Source organism: Marmota marmota, unplaced genomic scaffold (assembly GCF_001458135.2).
Source record: "Marmota marmota marmota unplaced genomic scaffold, marMar, whole genome shotgun sequence".
NCBI classification, from domain to species: Eukaryota; Metazoa; Chordata; class Mammalia; order Rodentia; family Sciuridae; genus Marmota; species Marmota marmota.
Genome location: NW_026000174.1, coordinates 15,487,009 through 15,498,362, shown reverse-complemented (window position 1 = coordinate 15,498,362; position 11,354 = coordinate 15,487,009).

Here is an 11,354-nt window from a genome sequence, read left to right as displayed (position 1 = left end):
ACTCAGTGGTTTAAAACAGCACAGATTTAGGGGAGGGGAGAGGTGGGGAGGGGGGAGGGTGGAGGATGGGAAAGGCAGCGGAGCACAACAGACACTAGGATGGCAATTTGTAAATCAATGGATGTGTAACTGATGTGATTCTGCAATCTGTGTATGGGGTGAAGGTGGGAGTTCATAACCCACTTGAATCAAAGTGTCAAATAGGATATGCCAAGAAATTTGTAACGTTTTGAACAACCCACAATAAAAAATTAAAAAAAAAAAATAGCTCTACCTGCATATGTGTAAAATGAAGAATGTTGTGATGTGATATATAATTAAAATAATTTCCCTTGGGTGGATAAAAAAATGGGTTGGAGTATAAGGGAGAGAAATAGGAAAAAAGGAGAGTTTGCTTTCCACTGTATACTTGAAATTTATACCACACACACATAATTACCTATTCAATTCAAACAATCAATCAATCTCTATTTTAATATTCATAATCTCTATTGTTCTATATTAATATTCACTAACTTCTGGCATCAAAGAGAGGAAGCACTTTTAATCTAATGCAGACTGGCATATTATTATTATTATTTTTTTCTTGAGTAGAACACTGACATCTTGTGGACTTTTAAAATAATGCAGCCAAATATCATTGAAATCGGCATTTTTCATCATCTCATTCTACTCCACTTCATTCCTGTCAACAAATAATCAATCAATACCCATCCTGGGCTTCTGTTCAACTTTAAAGCTTACAAGCTTTCAATAATATTCAGCCTCATTTATTGAGGACCCTGGGGCACTCAGTACTAAAACCGCAGTTGTGAACAAGCCATGGAGCTCTGGAGACGTGTATAGCCAACAGGCAATATCAATGCACTACCATCTAGATTGTTCCCTGGGAGTCCATGATAAGATTCAGAGTCAGGGAAGACTTCCAGAGGGATGAGATTCTGAGCTGAGCTCTGCAAGAAGAGCCAGAATTGACCAGATAAAAGAGGATGTACTTGCTGGTGTAGGGTTTAGCACGTGGAGAATGGGGTCACACTGGGTAAAGGGAGGACATGTGCAAATTTGCAGAGGTAAGAGTGCAATGCTCCCTCCTCCATGTGTGTTTGAGGAACAGAGTGTTCTGTGTGGCTGAGGGGTATAAAGAGAAAGGGGCTTAAAGCTGAGAAACAGGCTTAGTCAGACAGATTAAGCAACTTACAACGTTCTCTCAGAAAGTTTGTGGTGCATAAGAATTAGAACCCAGGACTAAGTGACTGCTTCCTCTTATTCTCACCGTGAAGATTTTGTTTTGGGTCTTTCCTGGGTCCACATCTACTATTCTCTGCCTCCTGGTTGGGCTTGAAGCTGAGCCCTCTGCCCTCCATCCCTCTCTTCTGCCCTTTCACCTTCTTTTCCCCTTCCCTCTTTCCTTCCTTCTTTCCCTTCCCTCCCCTTCCCTTCCCTCCCTCTCTCCCTCCCTTCCGTCCTTCTTCCTCTCTTCCTTCTTTATTGCTTGTTTTCTGAAACCTTGGTACTAAGGAGGAGAGAAGGAAGGCTCTCTGGGTCACAAGGTGATAAGAAACAGTCCCCCTGATTTTTGGCTCACATTTGTCATGTTGATGTACAAAGGTGATAGATGACAATGACTCTTGCAGCAGAGTGTCTCTCTACCTCTTCAGTTTAGTGTGGCCGTGTGGAGTTTGGGGTAGGTATGGCAGGTGAACCCTGGCATTAAAAACTGTACTGCTCAGTGGCAGCCCTCTGTCTGCCCATGTGCCAATGAATGTGTGTGTGCTTACTGAGTGCTTACTAAGAGCAAGACTCTCTTTTTGCTGATCATGCCATGTTCCTTGCACTCCAACAACAATCTTTTTTTTTTTTCCAACAACAATCGTATAGGGAAGGTATTATCTTCACCTGACAGGTAAGAAAACCCAAATGTGGAAAGACCAAGTAATTTGGCCAGTGTCACCCAGCTTGTAAATGACAAAATGAGAGCTCTAGTAGTCTGAATCCAAAGCCCAGACTTTTTTTGTGAGGTGTGGGGGATTGAACTCGGGACACTCAACCACTGAGCCACATCCCCAGCCCTATTTTGTATTTGATCTAGAGACAGGGTCTCACTGAGTTGCTTAGCGCCTCTCTTTTGCTGAGGCTGGCTTTGGACTCTCGATCCTCCCACCTCAGCCTCCTGAGCTGCTGGGATTACAGGTATGCAACACTGCACCTAGCCCAAAACCCAGACTTCTTTTTTAAAAATTTTTTTATAGTTATAGATGGACATAATGCCTTTATTTTATTTGTTAATTTTTATGTGGTGCTGAGGATCGAACCCAGTGCCTCACACATGCTAGAGCAAGCGCTTTGCCACTGAGCTACAGCCCTAGCCCCAATCCCAGACTTTTAACCACTACAAAATCCCAGCTTGTGGAAAGAAACCAAAGTTTTATATGTAACAGACATTTCTTTGAAGTTTGCCTGAGGTACAGAGGAAGAGAACCACAAAACATCATCAAAACTGAAGAGGCAGTGTAATACATTGCAAATTGGGGCACAAGGGTGCGCTCCCACATAACTGAATCAAAACCACAAACAAATGAAAAGAGGGGAGGGAAACTCCAGGCCAGAAGGGTTTCCAGATGCTCCACTTCATAGCTGGCTCTTACTTAAGAGCCCTTGGGATGACCATCCCGCCCCTTCTCCTAGCTTGAAAGGGCTCTGATCTCTCTGATGGACAGGCATGAGGCAAATCCCTTTTTCCTTTGTTCATCAGAGGTATTTGACAACCTTCAAATATAACTTCACTAGAAAGATGACTGAAGAACAAAATCTTAAAAAGCAAAGGGGCAGTTAAAATTCCAAGGCACAAATTCTTGATAGTAAGGGAGCACTTATTCCCTGACCTCCCATCTCTGTCTGGCCCAGATGATGGAGTAATCTATTTAGCCTCTTGTCACAGGATGGGTTCCCTGGAGGCAGAAGCTGATATGGATTTGGAGGTGCAAGATGATTATTGGGATCAACGCCTGTGAAGAGAAGCAGGAGAGAAGCAGGATTAGGTAGGGGAAGAAAATGAACTGTGATACAGACCTGGCCAGTGTTGGCCAACCCAGAGTCACTCTGGAGTATTGATTGTCAGCATGGTGCTAGGTCACACCGAAATAATGAAGTCTTTGTCCCCGATGTCTATGTCCTCCTGAACTTTCCTAGCTCAATAACTACTAATATCTGCTTGTACAGACCCTGAAAGGGCTGACAACTATGATCTCTGTGTTTGGGCAGCAAGTCCTTCCTTGAAGGGAGATCTGAGAGCTGAGCACTATATTCCCATGACTACCAAAATGCTTAGCATTGTTCATTCATTGATTGATTATTTAATATGCTATGTGCTAGCTACTGTGTTGGGTGTTGGCAGACAGGAATGGATAGATACAGTACTGAAGTGGAAAGAGATCCTGTCCTCTAGCAGAGGAATCACATAACTATGGTGCAGGGCTGTGCATGCAGAGGGCAGTGAGTGCCAAGAACAGGCTCGGGGCTCTAGCTGGGGAGTCTATACTCCGGGTTCCTCTAAGTTGGACTTTTCAAAATAGTTGTTCCCTTTCAAAACTACTCTAAGATTTCATCTCACTTCAGTCAGAATGGCAGTTATCAAGAATATAGACAACAATAAATGTTGGTAAGGATGCACTCATACATTGCTAGTGGGACTGCAAATTGGTGCAACCAATCTGGAAAGCAGTATGGAAATTCCTTAGAAAACTTAAAATGGAACCACCATTTGACCCAGCTATCCCACTCCTTGGTCTCTACCCAAAGGACTTAAAATCAGTGTCCTATAGTAATTCAGTCACATCAATGTTCATAGCAGCTAAATTCACAATAGCTAAACTGTGGAAGCAACCTAGATGCCCTTCAATAGATGAATGGATAAAGAAACTGTGATATATATATATACACAATGGAATATTACTCAGCATTAAGAGAGAATAAAATTATGGCATTTGCAGGTAAATGGATGGAGTTGGAGAATATCATGCTAAGCAAAGTAAGCCAATCCCAAAAAACCAAAGGCTGGATGTTCTCTCTGATAAGTGGATACTGATCCATAATGCGGGGGGGGGGGCAGCATGGGAAAAAAATGGAGGAACTTTGATTGGGCAAAGGGGAGGGAGGAGAAGGGAGGGTGCATGGAGTCAGAAAAGATAGTGGAATGAGATGGACATCATTACCCTGGGTACATGTATGACTGCACATATGGTGTGATGCTACATCATGTACAACCAACAAATGCAAAGTTGTGCTGCAATTGTGTACAATGAATCAAAATGCATTCTGCTGTCATATATACCTAATTAAAATAAATATATAAATTTTTTTTTAAAAAGTAGCTCACATTCTACTCAGTTCTCATTTTCTCCCTGCCCCAGTGCGATCTGTGTCCTTCCCTTCCATTCAATTGAAACTGTTCTCTGGGAATCCTTCCCTCCATCTCCATCTGCAGTGAGGTTGCGTGCATCTTGGTCTCTGAATGTTGTGCTGGGTTCTGTTGTCTCCTTGAGTTGGAAGGTGCTGAGGGGTGGAGGGAGGAAGTCGTCTCTTTCTCTTGAATATTACTCAGCTGTACTTAAAGAGGCCAGAAGTCTAAGAGGTCAGAGATAAAGGGAGTTTGGAGCAAGGAAGGGAGGTAAGAGGGGGGGTCTTTGAGCCTTAGAGAACAAGCAGCATTTTAAAAAATGAGCTATCCTCTGGCCTCTAGCAAGGTTGCATTTAACATTTCAGCTTCATTCACTTTCAGATGAGCAAACACTTCCTGTCCTGCAGAGGCTTTGTGTTTAACAAAGGAAATAAGTCAAGTAAAGAGACAAGTTTGTAATTCTTGGTGATAAATGTTTGAATGGATACAATATCAAGGTGCTATAGTTGCCCAGAGGAGAAAGAAGCTCCCCAGGAGACCTAGAAGCAAGCTTCCCAGGGGAGGAAACATTTAAGAAGGTATTAGAGAATAGGAATTGAGAATAGGAATTGAGAAGTCAGTGGTTTTCAAAATGTGGTCTGTAAAGGGTAGGGGGCCCCCAAAGCTTTGAAGAGAATCTACAAGGTCAAAACTAACTTCCTAATAGTATTGATATAATTTGGCCCTATTCACTGGGTTGACAGTTCCCTGGTGGTACAAAAGGAGATGTGGGGAAAGCTCCTGGGAAATCAGCATGAATCAAGCAGCAGCCCCAACCATCCTAGGAATCACCATAAGCTTCCCTGCCACATGCTAGCAGTAAGAAAATAAAGGCCAGTTGTTCTTTAATGTAGTTTTAGTGATGTTGTAAAAATTATTAATGACATTAAAATTTAACATTTTTTAGGGTGCAAATGGGTCCTGAGTGAAATCTTTGAAAACTGTGTTGGGTCAAAAGATTGGCATTTCCATCAAGGTGAGCAGGTATAGATAGATAGATAGATAGATAGATAGATAGATAGATAGATAGATAGAAAGAAAGAAAGAAAGAACACTAAGTTATGACATTTATGTTGTTGTTGGTATTATTATTGTTGTTGTTATTATTGTTATTATTATTATTATTATTATTATTATTATATAGTAGATTCTATAGAGAATCTACTGTTCTGGGCTATGAAGAACTCAGGTCGCATAGGGAAGAATGTATGGATTGGAGGTAGGTGGGGTTCAAAGGCAGGCAGGAATTAGAGTGTAAGGCCCTCATAAGCAATGTCAAGGAATTTAAAATGTACCTATGGCAGAGCTGATATAGGTGACTGGTTATTGTGATGGTATAAAGTGGGTAACAGGAGGATGTTTAGCCCTGGAGATCAGAAAAACAGGCCAGATCTGAGGGTGAGGAAATGTCCTTGAGGAGCTGGGATAAGTGGAGAGAGGACCTGAAAATCTCCTGGAAGTTGAATATAGAAGCAAAAAAGTGATTAATTTGTAGCAGAATCTTTCTTTTGCTGTTGTGACTTATATAGGAAAGGGCTGGGAATACAGAAAATGTTTTGGTGCTGTGGTGTTTGCAAATATCCCCTGTATGGGAAGGTGCTGTGACTGCTTGAGTAGAATAAGGCAGAAGTGGCCCTATGCTAGTGCCCAGACTCAGCTCTTAAGAGACCGGTTGCTTCCACTTCCTGTCTCTGGAAACACTTGCATGTGGAGTGAAGCCACCACACTATGAGGAAGTTAGAGCAGACCCAAAGAGAAGTTCATGTAAAGAGCAACCAAGGTCCTCGGCCTCCAGCTCTAGCTGAGCTCCTAGATGACAGCCAGCCCCAACTTGCAGGGCCAGGTGGGCAGTCCATCTTGGAAGTGGATTCTTCAGCCCACCCAGCTAATGTTGTGTGAGCCATTTCCATTAAACACTGCCCAACATGCAGATTCATGAGCAGAATAATTATTGTTGTTGTAAGTCATTAAGTTTGGGGGTAAGACTATCTGTTGGTGACTATCTGTTGTTTGTTGTACAGCAATAGATAAACACACAGCTCTACAATTGGCAGGAAAATGAGGAGATGTGAGAAAATATTTGCAATAGATAAAACTAACAAAAGGCTTGCAGTGTGTTTTAGTCTGTTCAGGCTGCCATAATCAAATACCACAAACTGGATGACTTAAAGTACACATCTATTTTCTCAGACTTTTGGAGGTTACAACTCTGTGATCAAGTTGCCAGCAAATTAATTTCCTAAGGAGGACTCTCTTCCTGGCTTGTAGATGATCACCTTCTTATCATATTTTTTTACGACCTTTCCAGAGAAAGGGAGAGCTCAGGTATCTCTTCTTCATTTTATGGGGACACTAAGCCAGAGCCTATGACTTTACATAGCCTTTATTATTTCCTACAGGTCCTACCATAATCGCAGGTTAGAGCTTCAACGCAGAACTCACAAGTTTACAATTCAGTCCTTAACAATCTAGACTATAAAAAATAAATCTGACAAATCAATGTTTTCAGTAGGCAAAAGACTTGAGCAAGTACTCACAAAATAAGAAATCCAAATGGTCATAAGCATATAGAAAGTGATGTATTTTATGAGTTATTACAGAATTGCAAATTAAAACATGTTACAACTACACGCCCACCCCCCAAAAACTCAGACAATACCAAATAAGGGCCCAATGACAGCTGCTGTGCCAGATACTGTCTTTGTTGAAACAGTTTACTTTGGTCTCTGACACTTGGTATGTGGCTTCTGATCTGTTAGATGTGTTCTTTTCAATCACTATCACTGGAAGCAGTTTGCATCAGCAGGGCAAAGACATCAATACACATTCACTGCCTTGTCCCAAAGCTATATGCCATTAGTATAGGGGACCAGCATAACATTGGTCCCCTATACTAATGGCATCATGCTGACTAGTCCTGGGTAAGAGAAAGTGTCAAGTATTCCAGATGTTCCTAAAAAAGATACATGGATGCCATGGGTGGGGGCAAAAAATAAACCCTACAAAGACTCAGGGGTATACTACATTTACAAAATTCTTTTTTTTTTTCAGAAAAAAATCCTTTTTATTTATCTTTTGCTACCAAAAGTATTTAATACAAAATGCAAATCTCAATAAACAATGAATCAAACAGCTATAGATTTTTATTATATAATAAAGGGGAACAACACTGTAGCAAGTCTTCAAACTTTTCTCTAAGTTCTATGAAAAGATTCCTTAGCCTGTATTTCCCAACCATATTTCATGTACATATAATCTAGAATTTCTCATATTTCCCACTGCCAACTGGCTTCATATACTTCATAGGTCATACAAATAATCATGATGCCAAATGGCTGGCTGGAGTAATAGTAATGAATATTTATTCTTTCCACTAGAACCCAAAACCAAAAGAAATCAGCTATCCCTTGCTTCCCATGTCTGTATACATTTTATAAGTTAGTGTCACATAGCTGTCCTTGAATAGAAGTGTTATAGTGAGCCTGAAAGAACCAGGAAAAAGAAAACAATTATTGCTGATTATGTTTTAAATTTAACCACATGTAAAAGTGAGAATCTTGTTCCTTGCATGTGTTTCTCATGTACTATGAGGTGAAACCATGGCAGAAGTATCTCCCTTCAACAGGTTCAATGTCAAGGGTGTTAACTCCACTTCCATGGATTCTTTCAATATCTCTGTCTTTGTTTAACTCCAGTCCCAAAACCCTCCGTGTGGACTCCGTGCTCTGGAAACGCAGAGGGTCTTCCAAACCCGCTTGTCGCGGGGACAAAAAGCCCAGCATCGCGTTTCCTCACCTCAGCTTGCACCACCCTCTACAAAATTCTTAAAAGTCCAATAGTCTAAGGAACACTAAAACATTGTTCCAAAATAAAATACAATATACTACACCAAGTAATCCCATACCACCAAGAAAGAGGCAGTGTTTCTGTGGTCCTCTTTGGATTTGATGAAAGCATACATCATACTTAGGAAAACTGCTGATTCATTTATCAAGTGACTCAGAAGGATGCTAGTTTTAAGTTCAGCCCTAGGGAAATTTCCTATCTCTGGAAATATTTGCATGTGGAGTGAAGCCACCACACTATGAAGAAGTTAGAGCAGAAGCTCCTTGGCCACTTAGCAGAGAAATGGTATATTTGGGAACAGTCCAGAGAAGATTCTAAGGTATGAGTAAGTTATATGAAGGAGTGGCTGGTTTTTACCCCCCACCTCTATGGCATTGAAGCCTTTATCTTAATTCACACATGCAGCCTCATGGGATTTTTTTTAAAAACCAGTTGACAGAGGAAAACAAACTTGATCCAGTTTATGGTTGGGTGGACTTGTTTTTTCAGCCAAAACTAGACAATTGCCACATTGATACTTCACTAAGATGGCCCTGAAAGAAGGAGCAATGAGTTATATACTTTATTGTCATTTTCTTTTCCTTAGTGGTGCTGGGGATTAAACTCAGGGCCTCATGCATGCTAGGCAAGTGCTCTACCATTGAGCTATATTCCCAGCCCTTTGATTGTTGCTTTGACTGGAGAAAAATATCTTGAGGTAAGAATATACATGAACTCCCAGGCAATGGAGAATAGTTTAGCCAGTTGGTCAGGGGCCTGGAAAGATCAGAGTGAGAAAATTGCAGATAGAGTGGCCTAGGAGAAGAATCCTATGGGTGGATCTATGAAAGTGGATAAAAGTGAATGATCTATGTGGCTTGTGTTAATACTGTGGCAGTGTCTACTACAGAGTAGCATCCACCACAGAGAAGCATCCACCACAGAGAAAACACTCCTCAACCAGGTGTTTAGAATGACTCATCTGATAAAAGTCTGCCAGGTCTGTCTTATGTTATAATAGGCCCAGGAATGAATAGCCACGGTGGCAGGGATGGAAGCTATGCTTGAGTCCAGCAGCACAGGGTCTGAACCAGGTTGCTCGGCTATTACTAATGATGAATGCTTGCTGTGTCTGCAGGAGTGACTAATACTGAACATTTGAGATGGTGTCATTCCTTTAGGTCAGCAGCCAGCCTCTTATGGCAAGATTATTACTAGGGGTCTCCGTTGATAGAGGGGGAAGTGATTTCCTTTTATTGAAATTGACACCTATTCTTCAATATTTGCCACTCTTGTCCTGAGTGCCTTTCCAGCACCACTATCTATAATATCAGCTTGAACTTAGAAGATGCCTGATCAACTGACATGGGATCCTGAATAATCTTGCCTCATACCAAAGGACCCATTTCATTGCAAAGGAGGTGTATACAATTATCACAATGTCCGCTGGTCCAACCATGTATACCCGAAAGCAGCTGGTAGAACACAATGGGGAAATGGTTTATTAAAGGCTCAGCTAAGGTGCAAGTTGAGGACAGTACTGTGTGGGCGAGGCACAGTCCTCCAGGATGAAGTGCATTCACTAAACTAATAGCTAGTACATAAAAATGGAATAAGATAAAGATCCACCCTCTCACCATTGCTCCTGTAACCAACCCCAAGTGTTCATTCATCCCCTTAGCCTTAGACTGCTGAGTTTTGGGTTTTCAACACAAAGTGGGGGCACAATAATAACTCCACTCAATCTGAATCTATGACCATGAACTTTGAGTTCCTTATGCCTGTAGACCAGCTGGCACTAAAAACTATGCTCGATGGGGTGACTGACCTGAATTATTCTAATGAGTGAAGGTAGCTGCCACATAATAAGGACAGTGGGGAGAATGTCTATAATGCTGGGATTCCATAGTATTTCCATGCCTCATAATAACTTTAGATAAGCAATGGCAGCAACCACCTCCTGACAAGGACAAAGCAACAAAGAGCTCAATCTCCTGAGAGATGAAGGTTTGAATCACACCAGGAAGGCAGGCTAGATGAGATGGAGTGCTGGAATGGAGGTGTGCACAGTAAAGGAGAAAGAATAATATCAATTACCACTGGGGAATAGTTTAATATAGGGTGATTCCTGTATATTACGTCTCTTACAGCCGTGGCAGCTGGCTGCCATCTTGAACAGGGTGGATTTAACAGTACGGATAAAAGCTACAAAGGGGATGCCAATGGTGCAATAAGTAACTACACCAGAGTCTATGGTGCCCTGTGTCACATCTCCTTAGCTTCCCTCTCATTTTAGCCATTACTGTAGTTACAGCTCTCTGTGACTTCAAAGTCATCTTATGCTGACAGCATCCCACCACAAGCTGAAGTCTACTTGTATCATCACTTAAATGTTTCATTTTTTGATATTTAAACTCTACTCGACCCCAGTGGCAATTAAGATTTGCTTTTCAAATGGAAAACAGACAGCAGGAAAGGGCCTGGTTTTATTTTGAACTTCTAAGGTTCTGTGCTGAGTCTCTTTATAGGGATGGCAGGGGCTCCCCATAGGACTTCTCTGTGACAGAAACTCCCCATACCATGGAGTTTGCAGGGTCTCATGACCCAAGGGTAGCTTGCAAACTTAGACCTGATGTAGAGACTTTCTTTCTCTAAGCTCCACCCTGTAAGTCTTGTGGATTTCTTAGTAAATGTGTTGGCACAACATGTTCAAACATAGTATATTTTGCCTCCAAAATCCAATTGGGTCTACCGAACTTTGTGCCTCTTTGTTCATGGTGGACAATGCAAGCTAAAGCAACCTTTCATTTAAAAAGCCATATTTCAACATACTCCAAGCCTTTGGCCCCTAGAAACTTACCCACCTATGTGTCAGATTCCTGAATTTTTACAGAATTTATCACCCATTCTCTGGAATGCATACATTCTACTAAAATATCTGAGACGTTTGATATTTCTGAATATCAGGTCCAGTTAGCATAATGTCATTAATGTAATGAACCAGCATGACATTCTTTGGGCTATAAAGATAACTGAGGCCCTTTCTATATTATGTCAGAAAGCAGGTAGTTAACACAGTCCTGAGTTAATTAGC